The 16224-nt window shown below is 42.2% G+C and overlaps 1 long non-coding RNA gene across 1 annotated transcript; it reads right to left on the bottom strand.

Annotated features, from left to right (window-relative positions):
- Positions 1–12742: 12742 nt before the first annotated feature.
- Positions 12743–15404, bottom strand: LOC120042810. The gene is made up of 3 exons (XR_005476240.1): positions 15302–15404; positions 13015–13152; positions 12743–12837 (listed from the first exon to the last, which is right to left on the bottom strand). It is a non-coding gene; the product is annotated as an uncharacterized LOC120042810 (long non-coding RNA).
- Between the last annotated feature and the right edge of the window lie 820 nt (positions 15405–16224).

The following is a 16224-nucleotide window of genomic DNA, read 5'->3' as shown; positions in this document are numbered from 1 at the left end:
CAGAAGGGCGATTCTGATACCTTTTGGGAAAATATATAACAACTCGAAAAACTGAAAAACGATAATAACTTTTGCAAAATAATTCCTAAAATTGAATTGATAATTATTTTAGGAGCGCTTGAGTTTGTTAGTATATTGTTCCAAAAGGGCGATTCTGATACCTTTTGGGAGGATATATAATAACTCGAAAAACTGATTAACAGTAATAACTGCTAAATAATTCTTTGTGTACGAGTGTGGGGCACCAGAGATAAGTCGGTGTCAGCGCCGAGAATACATTGCTGGTCTCGGCCAGTGACGGGCTAAGTGCACCAAGATAGTAAAACCCCAGATATAACCTAACTGATAAAATGGCCACCACCACCGTCCCAAAACTTAAGATAAATGAATTTTTAGACCAAAGAATCATGGGTTGGGGCAGTACCAACGGCGGGGGAGGATGCTAGGTCAGTCATTAAGTGGCTGCGAACAGAACTCATACCTAGGTATGGTATCCCACGACAAATCCGATCTCAGGGTCTCGTGTAACGCGCCAATCAAACTTTGAAGGCTAAGATAGCCAAGGTATGTGCAGGTTCGAAGTTGACATGGGTTGAAGCCCTGCCTCTGGCGTTGATGGCCATGAGAGCCTCTCCAGGGGCAGGCACCCATCTCTCTCCTCATGAGATAATGACTGGAAGAGTCATACCTGGTCCACCAAGAGAGGGAGGTCATATGCCCGCTCTTGATGTAAATATGTGAAAAAACTGACGGAACTTTCTGCAGCTCTCTCCAAACAGATTCACAAGGTCCGAGAGGGGGAGCTGACAGGAGATCCGGCACCGCTGAAGGTAAAGGTTGGTGACTGGGTGAGGGTGAAAGTCCACAAGAGAAAGTGGCTAGAACCCAGGTGGACTGGACCGTACGAAGTGAAGGAGGTTACTTCACACTCAGTCCAGGTCAAAGGTAAATCGGGCGCACCTTGGCACCACCTCACACATTGCACTCCAGCTCCAATTCCTTCCAGAACACTGACAGAAGTCAGAGCTGATTTGAGCGGCCTAAATTCGATTCCAAATGAAGATACTCCTGACTCAGGTGATGCGGCATCAAACTCCGCCTCCCCTGAAAAAGGAACCTCACCCAGTTAGAGGGACATTTCTCCCTCCCTGGGCAAGGCTAGGGATATCTGGCCCCGTATTTGTGATATTCCTCCACACACTCATAACTCTTAGAATAGTCTGGGGGTGGAGAGCTGTACAGAGAATGGACAGAAGATGGCAGTATTGCAGCACTCAACGGTCTCCCAGCAAACGGGGAGCCTGTTTGAATGCTGGTGACAGAGAAAAACTTAAAACCAATTCGGAGTAGAGAGAATACATTTAATAACTTATTTAGGTTAAATTTACAGACTAATGATATTATTGTTATGGATTGGCTGACATCCGATATAAATTTAGCGAAGTATATGGTAAGTTTACACTTTGGAATGGAGAAAGTTGAGAAGTTGATTTTACTTATACGATAGTTTTGCTGCTAAACTCAGTTGGAGTAACTAGATGTTTTGCCTAGAGGCATGAATAAGACAGTCATTTTTGGTATTATATTGGCTAGTTGTTGCGTTCTGAACACAGGTTGAGCGCTAGTAAACGCATATCTTTATTTGAACTATACTAATCTATTTGATAAAAGTACTAAACCTGTATATTTAACATTTGATAATGATTGGCAAATCCATATATTTAACCACAACTTTGAATTTAGCATTGGGTATTATAGGAGGAACGGGATACAATTTGTACTTTCCCCACCGGGTGTGGCCGTATTAAATTATGCTAGAGAAAATTGGTTGTGTCATTTAGAGGGAAAATGTGTACATTATAGCTTTGAGATACTTTTCAAAAGTTGCTGAAAGTTATTGGTTTTTGTTTAGGTAACACCAGAGAATTCCAACAATAAGTAAACGTATTCTAAACGTGATCTGTTTTCATTATGGGGAACAATGAACGACTCGCAACCTGGTATGGCTGGCAGGGAGTTTTTAAAGGGACAGTACACGTTTATCACAGTTGTGTTACATGAAACATCGGGGAAATTTAAAACGAATGATTTAAGGGTATTATCATAATTATTAGGTTTTGTTTTTGTGGTAAACGTTTGGGTTAAGGGGTTTTCCGTGTTCCCAGAGACAAGATATCTTAAAAGAATACACTCATATTGGAATAGGAGTTTTACTTTCTGAATTTTATTTAGGCAAGGGACTTTGTTAAGATAAAGGGTTCTTTTGGTATGTCTAGATATGGTATGGAACACGAATGTAGGTGTAACCTTTTGACCTATTTTCATTGCATTTTCCTGTGACTTGATCACTCACGGGGGGATGTAGTGAGAATAATGAATTTGTGTCATTTGGGATACTAGTTTTGAGGTAAATTGATTATAATAGAGTTTATAACTCTTGACCATAAGGTTAGCATTTGTTTTGGCCATTAGAAGATTTATAGGTTTATTAGGTTATGTAAGGACTTTAGAGATTGACACTATAAGACATGTTGTTATTTTTAAATCCATGATTTCAGATAAAGTCAAAACAGTGAGACACTTAGTTAATATTGCAAAGGAACACATAGTTGTTATTGACTATTATTAGAAAAAGGCAGACAGATGGGTCTACCCCGCACTGTTGAGACTTTGAAGGTTTGAGAGCAGATTGGGGAGGGGGTACCGTGAAATGAGCAAGGTAGGCTGTGAAATAAGAGAGGACAGAAGGGGGTTAACACATATAAGCAGCACAGATACATTTTAAAGTAGATAAGTCACTTGACAGATAATTGGTAAAGGATAGATATGAATGGACACCCAAACTCAAGGGACAATTGGACATGTGGAAAATGAAAGGGACGTTATAATATACTAAGTCATTATTTAGAGTAGGTAAGGTTGATACCTGGCCAGAGCCAGGTATCAAACGGGGGAGGGGTACATTGTGGTCTAGGATAGGATGGGGCCTATTGGATAAATAGGTACATTGTGGTCTAGGATAGGATGGGGCCTATTGGATAATAAACTAATTTAAAATTAAAATTAAAATTAAAATTAAAAAAAAAAAAATTCTAGCTAACAAATAGGCATAGAAGTTAAATATATAATCAGATAGAACAAATGAGAAACTGTTTGTTAACCAAACCTGTATGTCCAAGATTTTATGCATTACAGGTGAATTAAAGGAGAAGGTGATTCACCCGACCTGGGGGCATATCGCACTTGGAGGGTGAGACACACTGACACTGCCGAATGATCACAGAGTTAAGGAGAAGAACCGTTGCTAATAGAGTTCGGGGGTCAACTCCTTAATGAAAATTCCCTGCCCCCGACCTTTCATCACTGTGTACGTTCATAGAAGTGAAAGTGTTGCTTGATCTCTGGCTGATGATGTGCTCTCTGGGAGAGGGTGGGGCTTTACAGGACTACTTGTAGTCCTGAGCTGTCTGTTTAGGATACGATGGGGATGTTACCATCACAGTACTGCCAGAACCACCACCAGTTCCAACGGACCAGGGTTCAGCCGGCCTCCTCCACCACTCCAAGACCAAGTCCCACGCCATCACCTAAGCTCTCCAATCTGGTACAGGTAATAAATGTAAAAGACATCTCAGATAGTGACCAATTGGGGACTGAAACTGGTTATGAGGGAAGGGAGAATATGTGGTTGGCCTACAAAACACTTAATAGAAAGGACTGTGTCGTATGTGGACATGCCAGACCTATTCTGGCTGCTCACCCATTTGCCCTAAGCAGTGGGAAGGTTGGATGTGCATATTGGAAAGTTTCTATTATAATAAGCCAAATTTAACCCTGTGGAAAACTCTGAGTCTTGTGTTCCCAGAAGTCCCTCCCCAGAAGACACCATGGGGGGTTAAGGCATATGGGGAAATTACAGCTGTAACACTGGTATAGGTAGAGGTATAGACTATGGGAGGTTCCCTACTACTGCCTGCATCACTAATGTCACTATTAACTAGAGGTGTTGCTGATGTATGGTGGATGTGTGGACCTGCCAGGCGGTTGACCCCATTTTGAAAGGAGATTGTCAGGGCACATGTGCTTTGGCCAGTCTGATAACACCATTGCCTATTATTGAGGTTACAGCTAACCAACTTCTGGGAGCTGCACATGACACAGAGGCTTGAGACCAACCCAGGAGACGGCAGAAACGTGACGCTCCTTGGTCCGAGGGTACAGATAACATTCACACCAACCTGTTGGGGGTCCCAATAGGGGTCCCACACGAATTCCAGACATTAAACAGGAAAGATGGCCTGTGGCATCTGATGCCCATCATTGGCCCAGCTATTGTTGATGCTAAACAAAATGTCTGGATCAATTGTTAAATACACCCACACAGCACTTACGGGAATGGCTGAACAATTGGATGCTACCTCACAAACCAGTAGACAAAATAGACTAGCACTGGACATGATTCTGGCCAACCAGGGAGGTGTATGTAAAATGTTTGGAGAACAGTGTTGCACGTTTGTCCCTAACAATACTAGTCCGGATGGGAGCATTTCAAAAGCTCTGAGTAGGTTGGCAAGGTTATCAGTGGAGATGAAGGGTCTTGCAGGTGTGGAGGAGAGTGGACTGTTCCCTTGGCTGGGTGGTTGGTTTGGTAAGTACACTGCAATGATGATTACTGTGCTGTGCTGCCTGTATCATACCTTGTTTGAAGAAGTCTGTTACAGATGTGGCAAGGGCCTCTGGTATGATGCCGCTGCTTGATGCTCCAGTAGGAGAGGCTGATACGGAATCAAGCTTTCGCAGGAGAGTGTGCCTGACAGAGGAGGACCCTTGGTTTGCTGTAGTTGATGTTGTCGAATGAATAAAAAGTGATGTTTGTCCTCCCTGTTGTGAAGGTTTGAAGTTCCCGGGTGGAGACAGCCCACCTGGTACAGGTTGTATAGAGGGATGGACCTGAGGGTTTAACATGTTCTCGCGTTTTTGGTTACTAATGTGTGATTGGCCACTCCAGGTGTAGCACTTGGTGTGGTCTCCTTTTTGTCCTTGCTCATTTACCCATACTTGAGGGGGCTTATTGTTTTCATTATATCCTTATTTTTTCTTTGCTTGCGGCAGACGAACCAGATTTTGCTTTACTATTGTCACGTCTCTGGTGAGACGTGAAGAGGGGGAATTAAAACTTTATCTTCTGATAAAGTTTGCCCTATTCTGCCATTTATAGCTTTTGTCACGTCTCTGGTGAGACGTGAAGAGGGGGAATCAAAACTTTATCTTCTGATAAAGTTTACTCTATTTTTGCCATTTATAGCTTTTGTTATAGCTTTTGTCACGTCTCTAGTGAGACGTGAAGAGGGGGAATTAAAACTTTATCTTCTGATAAAGTTTGCCCTATTCTGCCATTTATAGCTTTTGTCACGTCTCTGGTGAGACGTGAAGAGGGGGAATCAAAACTTTATCTTCTGATAAAGTTTACTCTATTTTTGCCATTTATAGCTTTTGTTATAGCTTTTGTCACGTCTCTGGTGAGACGTGAAGAGGGGGAATTAAAACTTTATCTTCTGATAAAGTTTACCCTATTCTGCCATTTATAGCTTTTGTCACGTCTCTTGTGAGACGTGAAGAGGGGGAATCAAAACTTTATCTTCTGATAAAGTTTACTCTATTTTTGCCATTTGTAGCTTTTGTCCTAGCTTTTGTCACGTCTCTGGTGAGACGTGAAGAGGGGGATTTGTAATAAATACCATTTAAAATAACACAAGCATATTGCTATTACGTTGTTATAACTAACTTCTTTCAAAACAGGGTTTTTCACAAACTCATAAGCACATATTTCATGACACAATATGTTCTGCATTTCATGAGATACTGAGACCCACACACACCCAAGGACAGAGGGCTGGCACAAACCTTTCATAAACACTGATAAAACAGGAAAGGCCTTGATCAAAAGGGTGCTTGGGTCTGCATTTCACGAGATACTGAGACACACACACACCCAAGGACAGAGGGCTGACGCAAACCTTTCATAAACACTGATAAAACAGGAACATCTACGCACACACAAAATCTCCTCTTTAGGCTGAACATTTTACAGAGACACACAGATATGACAGGAACATCTACGCACACACCTAATCTCCTGTTTTAGCTGAACATTTCTGAAGACAAAGAACTCTACTCAGAGCCAATGGGACAATGATACTAGCCTGAAGGGGACCTCGCCCAACTCATCAGAACCAACCAGAAGACCAGATCTACCAGACTCAACCTACTTCATTTATCAAATATAATGTCTGCACACAATGTTTCGGGGCTTCTTTCTGATAGTTCCATTCGAGCTTGATGAACGAGTCCGTGCACGCTATTTCAGATATCTTTACCTCTGAATAAACTGCTTTTTATTAAACCTTATCCACCCTGTCCAGAGTCTCTACTTAGTCTCAGTTCTCCAGTAAACTTGTGATATCAACACCATGGACCTGTATTAAGCACCTTACATTTAAATGGTACCTGATTCAAAAGTTGTGGACAGAAATGTGGGTATACTATAATACAAGTTAAAATAATGACAAGCACATCTTGTTCTTTTTGAATTCAGGTTTTATTAAATAAGGGTAGCTTGGTGATCATGTCTACATGTAACAGTATTGAGATCCCCTCTGGGACCAGAACTGGAATGAGTATTACTTATAGAATAACTATCTTCAAAGTAATGACTCGGGATGTCGGGTTTGATATGAAAGCTTCTTTTAGTAATAATTCTTGATCACGTTACATTTAACAACTTTAGATTCTACAGAGCAATGTCAGTAAGATGCTAGCGCAAAGGAGCTAAAAATCACCTGTTAATTGCACTTAACTAGCGCGTTAACTCTACTTCCTGTCGCAAGGCATTCTGGAACTTGCAGTCAAAAGCGTAATTCAATACTAACCAATACAATTACATATGTAAATAACTGTAAAGAAATATCTTTAGATACAGCTCAATGAATTAACTTAAACATTAACTCTGTAACACATTAAAGTTACAACATCCTCCCCCCCCGATGAACAACTGTGTTCATCTAGATCTCTAGGCAGTATATCAACTGAATAGGTCTCCTCAACAAAGTCCCTGAAACAGTACGAACTGAACATGATCTAACTAGGCCATCTCAGCCTGGAAACAGTTCCTCAATCTTTCCTAGTTTCCAGGTTTGTCTGGGTGTGTTATCTTCTCCTATGAGTACAACGTCACCCGCTTTCAGTGGGGTGGGCTGTGGTGTATCACAGCGGTGTGCTGACTTTAGATCCAGCAAGTAGTCTCTTCGCCAACTGTTCCAGAAGCTGGTCACAAGTCTCTGCCTGTACTTCCATCTGCGTGTCATGTCCTCCTTGTTTAGCGTTGGGAGCTGAGTGTCAGCAGGAAATGGCTATGGAGGCCCAGAGGTTAGTCGTTTACCCACCAGGAAGTGTGCTGGGGACTAGCGGTTGTGGTTCATCCACATCATTGTGCACGAAGGTCAGAGGCCTAGAATTTAGAATTGCTTCAACCTCTGTCAGGACTGTGCACATCTCTTCAAAGTTGAGTGAAGCTCTCCCAAGAACCTTTCGCAGACATGTTTTCACTGACCTGACAAGTCTTTCCCAGAATCCGCCCCACCAGGCTGCTCGCTCGGCGATGAACCTCCAGGTGATGCCCCTTTCTGAGAAGAAAGCCAAAAGTTGGGGCTCTTCGATTGCCTTCCACAGCTCTTTCAAGTCCTGATCAGCTCTCTTGAACGTTTTTGCATTGTCTGAGTATCTTTACTTGTTGGGCAGAACCCATGGGTGCTGCTCTCTGAATGTGAAGCTGGACTGTTGCAGTCTTCCTCCTACACTGAGTAGTTCGTGTTCGTCCAGGAACGGTTTCAGTTCTCTGATTTTACATTCATTGTTTAGGCTTTTTCCTGCCTTCAGTAGTTTGATCTCCTGTCCAAAACTCTGTTGTTGTGTTACCTTAATCCAGTACTTTTCTGCATCGAACAGTTCGTCAGCAGTCAGTTCACCTTGTATCTTTATGGTTGTACGAGCATTGGCTATGAATCTCTTTATCCAGGCGGTGACTCTGAACACTCTTTTCAGTTTGCTGTACCTTTCAAGCTCCAACACAGGTTCAGTAATGTCTGTGCAGTTTGCTGCGAGTTGTACAGTAACCTGGCAGCTGGACTTGAGTTCTATATTCACCTCTTCCGGAACCTTGTTATCATCAGTCTCTTCGGACTGATTGGGTGATATCAGAATTCTGGGTCCATTCCACCATAGCTCGCTCTGTGTCGAGTTTCGAACAGTTTGTCCTCTTGTAGGGAGGTCAGCTGGATTAGTTTTCCCTTCAATATGTGACCATGACTCTGGATTGGTCAAGGACTGGATCTCCGTCACTCTGTTCGCAACAAACTGTTTCCATTTCTGAGCTGAGCTGCAAATCCAATGCAGCACGATCATCGAGTCTGTCCACATTTGGATCTGTTTTTCTTCCAATTTCAGTGTGGTCATCAAGTTGTTTGCGAGTCTCGCTCCAATCACAGCTCCCATGAGCTCCAGGCGTGGCAGCGTCATTTTCTTGAGTGGGGCTACCCTGGACTTGGATGCGACTAGACTTGTTGTTTCCCTGTCTTGTGACTCACCTTGCAAGTAAGCTACTGCACTGTAAGCCCTTTCACTTGCATCACAGAACACGTGTAGTTTCAGAGTGTGGCTATTCTGTGGCCGCATGTCTGTTCTGGACCACCTTGGTATGGTGAGCTGGTGTAACTGGGGTAGTTCTGAACACCACTGTTGCCATTCTCGTTTCAGATCAGGTGGTAATTCTTCGTCCCAGCTGAGTCCCCTCTCCCACATTTCCTGGAACATGCACTTGATCCTGATGGTGAAGGGAGTTAAGAAACCAAGAGGGTCGAAGATACGTGCAGACAACTGTAGAACACTTCTCTTTGTGTTTTCCTTTAGAATGCTCAGTAGCGGCCTGAGGTCAAACACAAAGTCATCTGTTTCCGGTCTCCATACTAAACCTAAAACCTTCAGCACTAATCCTTGTGTTTCTAGCGTCAACGGGTGGTCAGTTGTCGTACTCTCCTCACATTTTGTTTTTAATTCAGGAGAATTGGTCATCCACTTGCAGAGGTCCATGCCTGCAATCGACAACATTCGCTTTGCAGTTGTTGTCACAAGGTAAGCCTCTTCAACATTGCGTGAACTTGCAATGAAATCATCTACATAGAGTGACTCTCTCAGTATCTCTACAACTTCTGGTTGTTCTGTTTCATATTGTTTCAGGTGCTTCCTGATTGTAGCTGCCAGCAAAAATGGACTTGGGGAAGCTCCAAATACCACTCTTTTCATCCTCAGCACACGCAGCTCCTCTTCCTTTTCTCCCCTTGGTGGGCCTGTGAGCCATAGAAATCTCACGGCGTCTCTGTCTCTCTCTGCTAGGGATATCTGCAGGAAAGCTTTCTTGATGTCTGCCATGAATGCGATCTCATGTAGTCTGAACTTTATCAGAACGCTGAGCAGATTCGGATTCAGGTTCGGTCCTGTGAGTAGACAGTCATTGAGGGATGGACAGCCATCTTCATGGGACGAGGCATCAAACACCACTCTCAGTTTTGTTGTCACCTTGTCTTCTCGAAGTACTGCATGGTGAGGTAAGTAGTATTTTACGTTGTCTGCACTTGATGCGTTGTCCTTGGGCACGTCCTCTGCCATATCCTGTTGTAAGTAGTCCTCTACCACTTCATTGTATCTGCTGTACAACGTCACATCCTTCTTCAGTCTTTTCTTCAGACCTTCAAACCGTTTCTTGGCGATTCTATAGTTGTCTTTGAGTTCTGGCATTTCTCGTTTCCATGGCAACTCCACGTGGTATCGACCATCTTTGAAGGTGGTTGTTTCCTCGAACCTCTGTAGAGCCTCGGTTTCCTCTGTGTTCTGTGTTTTCTCGCTTATAATACCCAGAGACTCAAGCTCCCAGAATGTATGCAGTTGTTTGGAGACTAGTGTGTCTTCATCAAGTGGGATGAACATGCAAGTTGCCTCGGCGACACTTGACATGAACACGGGTCCCTGCACCGACCATCCAAAGGTGCTCTCTAAAGCAACCAGCGTCTCCGTCAGTCGCTCCACTCTGCCTGATACTATCTGCCAGTAGTAGTCTGCTCCTATCAGGACAGAGAGTTCAGTATCATTGTCATCTCCTGAAAAGTCTGCAAGCTGCAGTCCCTTTCTATTGAGCTCATGTCGAATCTGTTCACCAGGAACCTTCATCACAGCTGTGCACACTTGTGGGGTTTCAATTGCCTCTATCTCTATTCTCTGCTGTTTGTCCCAGACATTCTCCAAGATGACTTTCACTGTGTTGCGTTGGGACGTTGCTGGGGCAGAGGAGCCAAACGTGTGAAGAGTGAGTGCCTCTTGTCTGATTACTGGTAGCTTCAAGCCCTTCACAAGGTTTTCATGTATGAAGCTTCTCTGACTGCCTCCATCTAGTAAGCAACGAGCTATCTTCCTGCCCGATGGGCCTTCTACCCATGCCTTTGCCGTTTGTAGCAACACAGTGTTCTGTCCATCTGGTTTCATCTTCACTGAATGGGGAATAACTGAGGAAACAACAGCATCTACAGAAACAGTAGGGGGTTGCACCTCACTCCTCTTACCGGTACACACAGCAATGTGATGTCTGCTTCCACATGTTGCACATGACACATCTTTGACTTTACAGAATTTTGCTATGTGTCTCTGTCCTAAACATACAAAGCATCTTCCCATTTTCTTTAGTTTCTCTTTGCGTGTAGCAATATTGTGGTCAGGGCAGTTTTCTGATTTGTGGTCTGCACTGTCACAGAATAGACAGTTTTGTTCCTTCTGGCTGGCTGTATGCAGTGCTGCAGCAGAGGGCATGTTGGGTCTTTTTGTTTTCATTTCATTGGAGAAGCATGACTTGTTCCATGGTTTGCTCTCTTTCTGTTGGTTGCATGATCTTGTCATTTGTAGCGCTCTCTCCCTGCTCTGAACCTCCTTCTGTAGGAAACTGACAATCTCAGACACTTTCCATTCATCATCTACTCCCCTCTGACGACTATAGTCAAGAGCTATGTCCTCTGGAATCATCTGCAGTAAGATTGGGCATAGTAGGCTTCCATAGGTTTCTGACACTACACCCAGTGATTCCAGGCTCCTAATCTGAATTTCACATTCATCATATAGCTGCCTCAATGCATTTAGATCAGAGGATTTCTTCACAGGGGTGAGATTCAGCAGCTTTGACATATGAGCACTAATCACAAGATCTTTCCTTCCAAATCTGCTCTTGAGTAGAGCGATTGCATCATCATAGTTACTGTCTGTTAACATCAGTCCTGCTACTGCCTTTGCAGCTGGTCCAGTGAGATATGTTTTCAGATAGGTAAACTTCTCTTTATTACACAGTGAATCATTGTTGTGAATAGCAGTCTCATACTGACTCCAAAACTCCTGCCACATACTGACATCTCCATAGAATTTCTCAATAATCAACTTTGGTAGCCTTACTGATTGTCTCTGTGATCTGTTGGAGTTAGCGTCACTCACCCGTGCTGGTAGTGGATTGAGATCCTGGTTTTTCTTTATCACTCGTTGTGCACGGCTCTTCAGCATGATCACGCGCTCTTTGTAATCCTCAGTGCATGCAATCTCTGCCTCCAATCCGTCCAATGGCGTTAACTGTTCAATTCCACGATCAAGTTCAAACAAACTGTTCTCCTTAGCTAACAGCAATTCCAACAATGTACTCAAGTGATCGGTATCCGGATTCGACTGGGATATTTCCACGTCAATCTGATTCAAAATCCGTGTTGTGGCACCTCGAATGGTACCCCGCTTTCGTCTCATTCTTTCGGTTTCATGCCGACGTTCCTCCTCAGCCATTTCAGCCGCTTCTTCGTCGCAGCTCAGTTCCCGGGTTTCGGCACCAAAATATATAGAATAACTATCTTCAAAGTAATGACTCGGGACGTCGGGTTTGATATGAAAGCTTCTTTTAGTAATAATTCTTGATCACGTTACATTTAACAACTTTAGATTCTACAGAGCAATGTCAGTAAGATGCTAGCGCAAAGGAGCTAAAAATCACCTGTTAATTGCACTTAACTAGCGCGTTAACTCTACTTCCTGTCGCAAGGCATTCTGGAACTTGCAGTCAAAAGCGTAATTCAATACTAACCAATACAATTACATATGTAAATAACTGTAAAGAAATATCTTTAGATACAGCTCAATGAATTAACTTAAACATTAACTCTGTAACACATTAAAGTTACAACATTACAAAACCAATATACCCTGAACTATACAGACACACAGCAATGTAGTGCTGCTGACCTGGGTTCAGGACCCACTAGGGGAGTCACCCTACATTCTAAGGGGCGGCACGTAGCCTCAAGGTTAGATCATTGGGCCAGTTACCGAAAGGTTGCTGGCTAAAATTCCGTAGCCGACAAAGTGGGAAAATAAATAATGATGTCGCTGTGCCCTTGAGCAAGGCACTTGTGGGTGTCTCAGGGGGAGTTGGGATATGCCTTTTTTTTTTTTTACCATTGCACAATTGTGTGTAAATTAAAATGCTCCATCATTCTTGCCAATGCAGGTTCGTAGTGTTGTAATACTGTAGCTACTCTTTGACTGGAGTTGGGTCTTGATAGGAGAGACTGAGTAAGAAGTAGTAAAGCCCCTGCCAACCAGGAGCTCTCAACACTCCTGTTCTAAGTCCTCTGTGAACTTCCTGACCTTGAACAAGACCTCCATGTTGACTGTGGGTTGCGTGGTATATAGTGAGGGCAGCATGTCGGACTGGAGGGCAGAGGGACACACACAGAAGACAAACAAAATCATGAGCATGGTTCAGCAATTACACAAATGTGAGAGTCAGTTTGCAATGCCTGGATGTGTATGTTGAAACAGCATGTTCCAGTATGTTTGTGAACAGTGAATGTGAGTATGTCTGTGCTGTGAATGTGTGTTTCTTACCATGCAGATGGGCTACAGCAGCTTGTCGCTAGGCACATCCATCCAGGTCAATTCTATGGCAGCCGGGTCACCTGGCGAGCACGGGGTCAGAAGGTCATCCACCATCAATTGACTGGTGGCACAGGATGGCCCTCGCACCTAGAGTACCATCACAAACAACAAAATATCTTAAAATCTCCTAAATTGTAGAGAAAGAGATTCACCTTTAGTGTGCTGTACAAGAGTGGACTTCAATAGAGTTACCATACAGTATTAGTAGAAACTTTTTTAATAAATCACAAATGACTGAAATTACAGTATAGACAGATAGTCCTATGTGTTCATATTATTATATTTCTACAATGTCAAAAGTGTGTATTATTTGCAACGAAACTGAACCCGTTTGCAAATAATTAACTCTGAGACGTCAATAGGGATCTGAGCATGGTACTTTCAAATTAGGCCTACTTTTCCACCCCAGACCGAGTAGGCCTACTGACGCAGAAAAATGTAAGCTTCAACTGCTGGCTAATCTTCTTCCTTGGCTTAACCCAACGAGAGGTCAAAAGTGTTTTCCAAAAAGCTGTCTGGGTTTAAATTTATTTTATTGTTCAGAACGTGAATAGCTTAATCAATTGATAGTGACAGAATTAGATTATTTCCAAATTAAACAACAATCCCAATATGCATCATCAATACTTTCCCGGGTATTCCTATTTTACAGCTTGTTTCTAGCATTAAGTATCGCGGACCAAAGCGCTGTTATAGATAACTGTATATAATCACATCTGTTTCATTTTCTTCAAAATCTTAAACTAACAGTGTACTTTTTGCCCTTTTCTTTAAGAAAAGGTAGGCCTATGGCATACCCTCTCATTCATAATAGCTGTAAGTCTTAACAGATACAGAGGTGGGCTATTTAAAGAGTGCATGGCGGGTGGAGGAATTGACTAACATATCTATGGATATAGCAGCCTATAGCCTCTTTTCATCTGTCAAACAGGTAGACCTACCTCTTATTTCTTAAATAGGAAGAAATAGGCTGCAACACATATCCCTAATTAAAATGAAGACGTTTAAAATGAATAATGTTTACTCAAATTTACATACTTTCAGCACCATGAGCTGTCCATTTCCGATTGATTGTGCCGTGGCTGCTGCTTCAAGTTTCAGCACCACAATGTAAGTTACTCGAATCTGACTTCTTGTGAGGTCAATAACTCTGATAAACCTTTTTTGATATACTCAGAGGACCGTTATTAGCATGTTTTAACCACTCCTTCATTATTACTGAAACAGGATTCAAAGTGGTAAATATAAAGATCCAGTCTATAAAAAAACTGGAGGCCCCTTACACTTCAGTGTTGTGATGCAAAAATGCTAGAAAAATTTATAGCGCATAGAATTAAAAGGTATTGTCGGACATTATTAATTATAATCAGACATGTTTTTTTACATGGACAATATATTTGAGATCATTGAGGCCCATGTTGACAAGATGTTGGGGAATCACTGGAGGGGAATATTGACCAACTGAGCATCTCAGTGTACATCTCAATAAACACAATAGGTGTTTTGTTACATTTCAGTCTTCTGTGAAATATTTAAAGTGTCATATTGGGGTGCAAACTCAACAATGAAAGTCGCTCTGGATAAGAGCGTCTGCTAAATGACTTAAATGTAAATGTAAATTTAAACTACATCTGACATGTTACTGTTGTCTTCTTATTTAAGCCATTGACCATGTGTGTGAGGTGTAAACAGGATGTACATAAATGGGAATAAACACATGACATAGAAAATAAAAATATTGACATTTAGGAATTCAAAATGCACCTAAATATATTTTGTTCTGTCTATGGAATACATTAAAAAAACATGTAAAAAAATAAATATCTTAAATATGTGTATAAAATATACTTGTCTGTACAGTAAGTAAATGCAGGAAATCCAAAATGCACAAACATATTTTTTTGTAATGTCTAAAATAAAATATATGTGTATAATATATACTTGTCAGTAAAGTAAAGCAATGCAGAAGCAATAAGCATTGTAAACGATGATAGAACACATCAAATTAATGTGAACATGAGGACACAAAGGAGAGATTTAATTAAAAGATCATCTTTTAATATATTTTTAATGCTGAAAAAATCTATGTATGGCAAATCCACTCTGGGCAAATGGCCTGTTGGTCAAAAATAAAAAATAGTTAACATTCTTGCTACTTCAGCCATTTGCTATGTTAAAGTAAAATCTCAGTTAATGATGAATGGATACAATTTGGAAGGATTTTTCAGAGTCATACCTCAGTAGGGTAGAGTGTCAGGTGGCACAACCATTGGTGCCATGAGGTCAAAGTGTGAAGGAGGGAGCAAGCCAGAGAGCTGTCTAGGAAGCAGTCCAGGCCCATGGCTTAGAGGCTTTGAGTTAGTCCAATCATTGTAATTCATTGTAGGGTATCTGCTGCCCCATAGACCTGCTGGTAGTTTTGGAAGGTGTTAGCAGGGGATCACCAGGGACATCTATGATTGGCTGACACAGTCTTGGTTAAACCACATGTATTCTAAAGCAATATTCACCTGCTTTCATAGAGTAAGGATTCACTCCTTTGGGGACACTGCCAGTGTTCCCCTGATATCCATATGTCCCCATCGGTGGAGGTGGTGGTACACACTTGTTCTGTAAAACACATCAACACATTTTCCAAATTGTTAGTAATATTATCACAGTTGAAATACAATGGTTGTTCACTGTTTTTAATTTCATTGAATTTAAGTATGTACCTCAGCCTTGGGCTCAGTTTTGTTAACCCATCTGTGCAGAGTTGGATCCCAGACAATCTGAGGAAGAAGATGTTAGCAATGTGAAGCAAGCCACAAAAAAAATAAAACAAAATCCACTCAATTGTCTCTACATAGAATATAGTGTTAAGAACCAGTTCCTTACAGATCTGTCTTTGTCCTCAGGTAGATGAACCTCCTTCTTATTAAATCTTCCACTCCCAAAAACCCAGCTGAGCCAGCCTCCACTGTTATTGTGAACAGCAGGGGTCTCGGGCTCAGCCACCGGCCGGCTGCCAGTCTGGCACTGAGAAGTGGCCTCGGAGTGTTCCGGCTTGGTGATGGACATCATAGCAGGATGCTCAACATATCTAAGTCGGACATCTGTAATAAGTGGGAGAAGTCAGGCCACTCTGCTCATGTCACCATACAGAACAATTACTGGCTG

This window comes from Salvelinus namaycush, unplaced genomic scaffold (genome assembly GCF_016432855.1).
Source record: "Salvelinus namaycush isolate Seneca unplaced genomic scaffold, SaNama_1.0 Scaffold786, whole genome shotgun sequence".
Lineage (NCBI taxonomy): Eukaryota > Metazoa > Chordata > Actinopteri > Salmoniformes > Salmonidae > Salvelinus > Salvelinus namaycush.
This window is presented reverse-complemented; position numbering and strand designations above follow the sequence as displayed.